Source organism: Micropterus salmoides, unplaced genomic scaffold, assembly GCF_014851395.1.
Source record: "Micropterus salmoides isolate LMB-PRFRI ecotype aquatic unplaced genomic scaffold, ASM1485139v1 Ms_hic_scaffold_6, whole genome shotgun sequence".
NCBI classification, from domain to species: domain Eukaryota; kingdom Metazoa; phylum Chordata; class Actinopteri; order Centrarchiformes; family Centrarchidae; genus Micropterus; species Micropterus salmoides.
The window spans coordinates 7,326,813-7,334,026 of record NW_024044348.1 but is presented as its reverse complement, the minus strand read 5'-3'; the positions used below and the strand labels follow the sequence as shown (position 1 = coordinate 7,334,026).

General features: G+C 40.7%; 1 long non-coding RNA gene across 1 annotated transcript; it reads left to right on the top strand.

The window, feature by feature from the left end:
• Positions 1-877: 877 nt before the first annotated feature.
• LOC119890549 lies at positions 878-6,566 on the top strand. The gene is made up of 3 exons (XR_005442254.1): positions 878-979; positions 3,638-3,734; positions 5,953-6,566. It is a non-coding gene; the product is annotated as an uncharacterized LOC119890549 (long non-coding RNA).
• Positions 6,567-7,214: the final 648 nt, after the last annotated feature.

Genomic DNA, 7,214 nt, shown 5'->3' with positions numbered 1-7,214 from the left:
GCGTGGTATTACTGTCTGCAGGCATTTTTTCAAGTCTAACAATGCACTGATGCTGCATCTGCACTGCTAGAAATTAAAGAACGTTACGAATTGACAGCAACATCATTTAAAATATTTTTTTTCATTACCTTTATCATCTCATTATAGTGCCCCAAGTTTTCCACCATTTGATGAGAGGAAAAACTTTTTCTGATATATTGCCATTTCCATTCAGGTTTTATAAGTGGTAGCATTAGGTTAGTTTGTTTTATTAATGTACAGGATAATGCTTTGAAATAGGCACCCAATCAGCTGCTGCAGTATGATGCTAATGGCTGCCACGTGCGTTTGTACAAGATGCCGAAGGATATGACAAAGCATTGGTATTTGACACTGTAGAATTGAGAATGGGCTGGTTATCCATAATGTAAAGATTGTAAAGATAACAAACTTTATATGTGGGTGCTCTGGCACCCCATAAAGCATTATCACAACAAAATAGAGCGTCGATCTTTAGTCCATGCTTCTCTGTCAGTGCTGTTGCAGGGTATGACGAGGGATTCAGCCCCCAGAGGGGGCTGTGGTGGTTATTCAATGAGAGCCAGGGGCAGGAATTGAAATGGCTCAAATCTCAACCACATGCTAAAAGAGACTCAAAACCAGAGAACAAGAAGTCACCAACACTGTGGGGTGACGTGCAGCAGTGGTGTAAAGAAAAATTGTGTGGCTTTGTGCCACAGAAGATTTTGTGGTTAGGAAATCCTTTAATGTGTATGTGTAGAATTTTCTGCATGCTCTGTCTTCAGTAGTCTCTCCTGCAGAGTGTCTGATAATAAAGCCAAAGGTCAGTAAATGTCAAATGCTGTGGTCTCCCCCTCCTCTTTTTTCACTCAGATCCTCCTCCCCTGCAGTGACCTCTGAAGGTTTCATGCTGACTGAAGTCAAGCAATGATCACGCCACATCCAACCAGTGCTGCACCGTGGGAGTGTAAAACATACTGTGAGTAAATACATTTATTCACACATACATGTGACTCACAGTGGGAGAAAACACCAAGCAGTAATATTGTCTTAGCTTATAACACTTCACTGGAGCAGTAGCTTACATGTGTCCAGCTCCACCCAGGTTCATCAGTATTGCCTTAATTAAGATTGTCTGCCTCTGGTCACAAAATCAAGCTTCAAAATGCCTCTTCATAAACCCGTATGTGATGCCTTAGACACTATGTCATGTTTATAGCTACATTAGCAGTGTACGGCTCAAGGTGCAGTCGTCAGTGTCAGTTTAGACTAGACTTAGACTTTAAACTATTGAATAGATTACCATCAAATTTGGTACAGAATGATCATCCAGGAGGATGAATCCTAATGACTGTTTGTTTCAGGGCTGAATTGAGCCATTTTAGTGCCCTAGGCAAGATTAGTGAAAAGTGAAAATATGGACAGCGAACATCAGGCACCAAAACGGTTTGTTGTTGTATAAATTAAAATTATTTCAGGGAATATTTTTGGCTTCAACGACATGTACTGAATGGGTGCTATGTGTAATAGTCTTTATCTAGGAATAACAGCAATTATTAATAAAGTAGTAACAAGTCTAATAGTCTTGCAGTCAGGTTCACTCTAAAACCATTGACTGTAAACATTTGCAAAAAAGTACAAATTAAAGAATAGAAATGGCATGTAAAACTAAAATATTCCATCTCTGGTACATATCCTTAAAATCTGACACGTCTGGACTTCTTTGCTGCTTTGGAAATATTTCTCTCTCCCAACAAATTAATTATGGCCACCAACCTGTTCAGGACTTCACACCACCTCTTCCTTTCAGCCTCTAGAAGTGCCACTTCTACTTCTATCTATTGTTTGGCCCTTTTCAAGATAAGTCTCCAGTTCCTTCCACAACATCATGTGCTGTTCTTACTGGTTTTGAATATTTCACTGCAATTTTTCTGTAATAGTTTGTGTTTTCTGTGAGAACAGCTTGCAGCAGAAGCAGTAAAGAATATTCTATTTAACTATTGTCTTTCTTGGAATATGCCACCCAGCTTCCCTTGATTTTCTCTACATTCACAAATTTTCTGCAAAAGTAGTGGTGGTGGCTACTTCTCCTGTCTTTTGTTTTTGGAAATGTTAAGTCTGATTTTACCCAAAATGGCATTCTGCTAACTAACTCTGCCTTGCTGGACTAGAACTTTAGGAAATGTTCTAGTTGATGAGGTGTCTGCAGACTGTAGAGTATGAGCAGTGTGTATTGTGCATGTGTGTCCTTCAGTAACGTTCAAGTTGTCTGAGATGCATTTTCACGGCCACATGCTGTCAGCTGCAGGTCTCAAATCTGATCCAGAAAAAGTTTGACGTCACACCCAGAGTTTGGTACTGGCTGTCAGAGAGATAAAACAGCTTGTGACAATGATGCTGGTGCTGAGCTACTACGACGTCTCAAAATCCGTCACAGCATAGAGTGGCTCCATGCAGCCTATTGCTTTTGCATGGAGGGCATCCCCCCCACGGAGTTGAGCTATACGCAGATGGATAAGGAATTTCTCAGCATAGTGTTTGCTTGCCAGCGTTTCCATCATTATCTGTATGGATGAGATAGTATCACAGCATTGACAGATCACAAGCCCCTCATAGCGATCTTAATGCTCCCAAGCGCTTGCAGAGCATGCTACTGGCTCTCCAGAATCATAACCTGCGAGTTATCTATAAAACAGGACAGGAAATGTTTGTCAGTGACACATTAAGCAGCGCTGTCATTTCCAAAGCCCATCCTGGCCCTATACACGCAGAGCACACGGTTTGCAGTATCGTGGACGAACAGCTGCCGATTGAGCACATCAGTATTGCTGATTATTTTAATGTCACATACAGGAGACAGTTACAGATTCAACAACACACAGACAATGACCGTCAGTTACAATCAATGAAGGCTACCATCCTGAAGCATTGACCCGATTAACAACGATGACATGGAGGTTGCAGTCAGAGAGTACTGGCCCATCAAAGAGGAGCTGAGTGTTCAGGATGAATTCAGAGGACAAAGAGATGTGATCCCAAAGTCATTAAGTCTGGAGATGCTTGCCGGAGTACACTGCAGGCACAGGAGATGAAGCCTCTAGCTAAATGCACGTTTCAGCAGCAGAGTGAAATGAGATGAGGTGAGAGGGGATGCGTGTCCTCCCCTCAACCTACTCAAGTCAACATGCCTCTGGCCCACCACAGACTTTGGACACATCTGCTGTCCCGTTTTCACTTTATTCCCGTGCTATCACTTGATGCGGTTGTCAGATTAGGTCTCCCAACCGACTAAACCTGTAAGTTGGTATGGACTGTTATCTGCAGAACCTGAGCAACAACAAAAAGAAGGTAGTAGGGCTGTTTAAGTGTATTTCAGATCCAGCTCATTTTTATATTCATTTGTATAACAAGGTCATTTGTTAAGTCACAGTTTGTGATTACAAGAGGAGTTTTCTTTACTTGATGAAAAAGGAGATGTGTTACAGGTGGTATTCCAGTGCCACCTGTTGTTGTTCAGTCGTAGATCACCATTTCCCTCTGGGTTTACTTGCCTGTACCAGCAACAATCAGTAAAACCTGATGATCTGACTCTTTGTATTTATTTTATTATTTATTTATTTGTATTTTCTCTCTTCAGGGTGACCAGCGCTCCCAGCACAGGGCGGTGCCCTAGGCGCCTGTCTAAATGGCCTATATCTTTAGCCGGCCCTGGTTGGTTTCATCCAACACTGCCAGTAGGTTCAAATTTCCACTTGTCCATTGCTCCAGCACACAAATTATATTTCTTAAACTAATGACGTCATTCCTGTCACCCTTTGAAATTATGCTAACATAGCTAATCATGATAAATACATACTGAAATGTTATTACAAATCATATACATTTGTAAAAACCATCTTAATATGAACTGGCTTCCATTGGATGTTTGCTGAAATCATAGGACTTTAGCTGACTTGTAATTATAGGTTTACATGTAAGTTACATAAAGGGAAAGTTCAGAGGCTCATCAAAAACGTTATTATTCATCCTCCGTGGACCATACTACAAATTTGTACAAGTTTATTAAATAGGATAAACCCCTTGATATAAACCATCTCATTTTTGAGGGGGTCCTAATTTTCTATATTTATTTATTTTTGTTTAATTTCATAATCTGATTTCGCCATTCTTGGGTGTGTGTGTCAAATAACTGAATCAGTATCAGTGTGGGTTAGAACATCAGACTTAATGTTAGTATTTTAAATAATTGTCAAACTACATGTTTAAGTTGCATGAGCCACTTAATTTGTAGAATATCTATGTAACATGTCTATGTAATATAATATCTATGATGTATTAGCCCAGTTTCTGTAACTGTGACAACCATGTAGATATGATAGAGGACTGGAATTTAGCCTGAAAGCTACAGAGGGTTTGTTCCCTGTAGGTCAACCTGCGAGGGACTCTGCAGCGCTCTTCACACTTCTTCCTGCTGGGCAGCAGATTGTCTGTAAACCAGGCCACAGCATTTGGCATGGGGTTGATGGGGAGGCAGCCCCAGATTGTGGTGGGTGTGTGCCGGATGCCAGGAATACCAATAAAGATGGGTAGCTGAACAGTGTGGTGCCGTCTGATGAGTTACAGTGTCGACCTACATGTCTCATTAGGAAGAGAAGAGAGCTGAGAAATGGAAAGAAATACATGCCATGAAGGTGCTTCCTCTGCAGTTTGAATGACTGTACTTGAGCATAAAACAGCACGTCTGGGTTATAATAGAAGAATCTCTAGCCTAGTCATTTAGCTGACACTTATTTTTATCAAAGCGGCTTGCTTTATATTGCTTTATATGTCAGATGTTGCACGCCTCTGTAGAACCTAGGGGTTGAGTGTCTTGCTCAGGGGCACATACGTTGATGCCACTGTGGGAATGGAACCCATGTCTCCCTCACCAAAGGCATGTGTCTAATCTACTGTGTCATCGCCACCCCGGCCCAATCTCTTTCAAAATGAGCAGACTATTCCTCAGGTTACAGTTTATACAACTACACAGCAAGCACAAATAGGCTTCAAATGTATCATGTGCTTTCTCTACTTTTCCTCCTGATGCAATTTTTATTCGTAAGTCCACCATATCCGAGACACATTTTTAATTAGAAAATTCCTTGCTTATTTCATATAATTGAAATTATCTCAGGGAAATGGATGCCAGCCTTTTCATAATGGAAAGCAGACATTCTTCCTCAGGCTTCCTTTGCATGAGATCCAAAATTTAAGACTGGTGTCTGGAAGCAAGTGCATTGCAACCCCCATCTATCCAGGGTTAATTGACTCTTAGAATCCATTTCCAGTACTCATATTTCTCTGTTGCCTGAGCCGTATCAATATCACTTCATTATTCCAGCAAACAAAACAGCCGTTCCAAACATAACACACCACATAATAATTTCTGAACCCTCGCTGCTGGTAAGAACTCTGTCTAGACTATAGTGTACAGTGAGGTGCCATCAGTTTCCAGAGGGTGTTCTCCATCTGCTCACGCTGATAAAACATTCGAATTTCATTTGTGTTGCAAGTCGAGTCGGAGTCCCATTCTACTCTGCCTGTGTGTGAGTTACAAGAATCACAGACAGGAGCAGGATGTTGGAAACAAAAGCCCAATGGGAGTTTTACCAGTCTGCATTGGCTAACCCACTCATCATATAATTAACTACCTGCATCAAATACACCTCCGAGACACTAGTAAAAAAACAGGCGCTGTGGTAAATATTCTGGAGAATGTGGGCTAATCTTTTGGCAAACAAAAACCACCGTAGCATGACAAAAAGGAAGAGAAATCATTCAGCAACCTAAGCAGTGCTTCTGCGGGACTTCTCAGCTACCATAACATTTTTCTGGAAAGTGTCCATATATAGTTGTTCCCACTGAGATCTCCTGGCTCTCCTTTTATGAAAATGTGTCTTTTAATTAAACTAGTTGGTGGGACGCATCGGGCTCAGGGGTCGATGCCGGTGACTATCAATGCTGACCAAGGAACAGAGCTGTGCAACAAGAACGAGGGCGGAACATCGTTTTCAGACCTCTTTTCCTCTTTAGACCCACCGGTTATCTTTCAGCCTCACTTACAGGTACGTGTGTGTGTGTGTGTGTGTGTGGAGGGGTGGAGATGGTTGAGTTTGGTGCACAGACGGTGTGGTTCCATTTCTACGGCCCATTGTCCTCCATCAGGCGCAACGGGATGTTATCAGCCTCAGCCAGGCTCAACCCCCAACAATGCTTCATTACCTGTGTGTGTGTGTGTGTGTGTGTGTGTGTGTGTGTATTCTCATCCTGCAAACAATGCTTCATTACATGTCTCTCCCAGGGCTCCCTTAACATTTCTTCCTGTCTCATTATCCAGTGAGAGTCGTGTTATCTGTTCCTGTCATATTTACCGAGCAGACCTTTGCCTTCTTGGAAGCACACATGGGCATATGTGCATACACACAGCTGTCATTTGTTAGCAGCCTAATCCTGATATCAGTGCTTGTAATGAGTAATTACTTCGTGTTGAATCACATGTACATACTATAGATGTAATATTTAGTCAGTATCAAGTATTGCATTTTAAAGAATCTGGATCAGTGAAAGGACTTTTTTGTCATATCTATAATAAAAAAGCTAATGTTTAATTACTCCATGTTCATTTAGAGTGCATTAGTATATAACTAATTAAATAAAGTTTTTATGTTCTGTAGTCCTCATTTTAGATAAAAAAATTGCCCAAGAGAAAAAACACTTACACCTAAAGGTTATTTTCTCTAGTTGCGTATATCTAAATACACTCCAGTAATTAATGTTATGTTTTGTAAGTGGTAAGCAAAATGCAAGAGTCTTTTACATTTATTTTTTTTATACTTTTGAGACAAGTGACACTTTCTCAGTGTTGAGGTCGTGTTTAAAAAATAATGAAAGCTATATTGAAATTAATGTGTATACACAAGACATTTAATAAACCACCTCCAGCTCCAGTGAGTATGTAATATACCATAGTTGAGCTGACAAAATCTCATGGGAGCAGCAGAAACAATATTTTATTTAAAATGATGAGGTGCGCAAATTCAATAGTAAAGTACATTAATAGACCTCGTTTATTTTAGAATAGGAACAGGTCAACTCTTTTCAGTAAGACAAACAAAAGAAACTCTCGGTGCAAAAATCCAGTCAGGATCAGACTGTTTTATGCCGTTTTCATGACA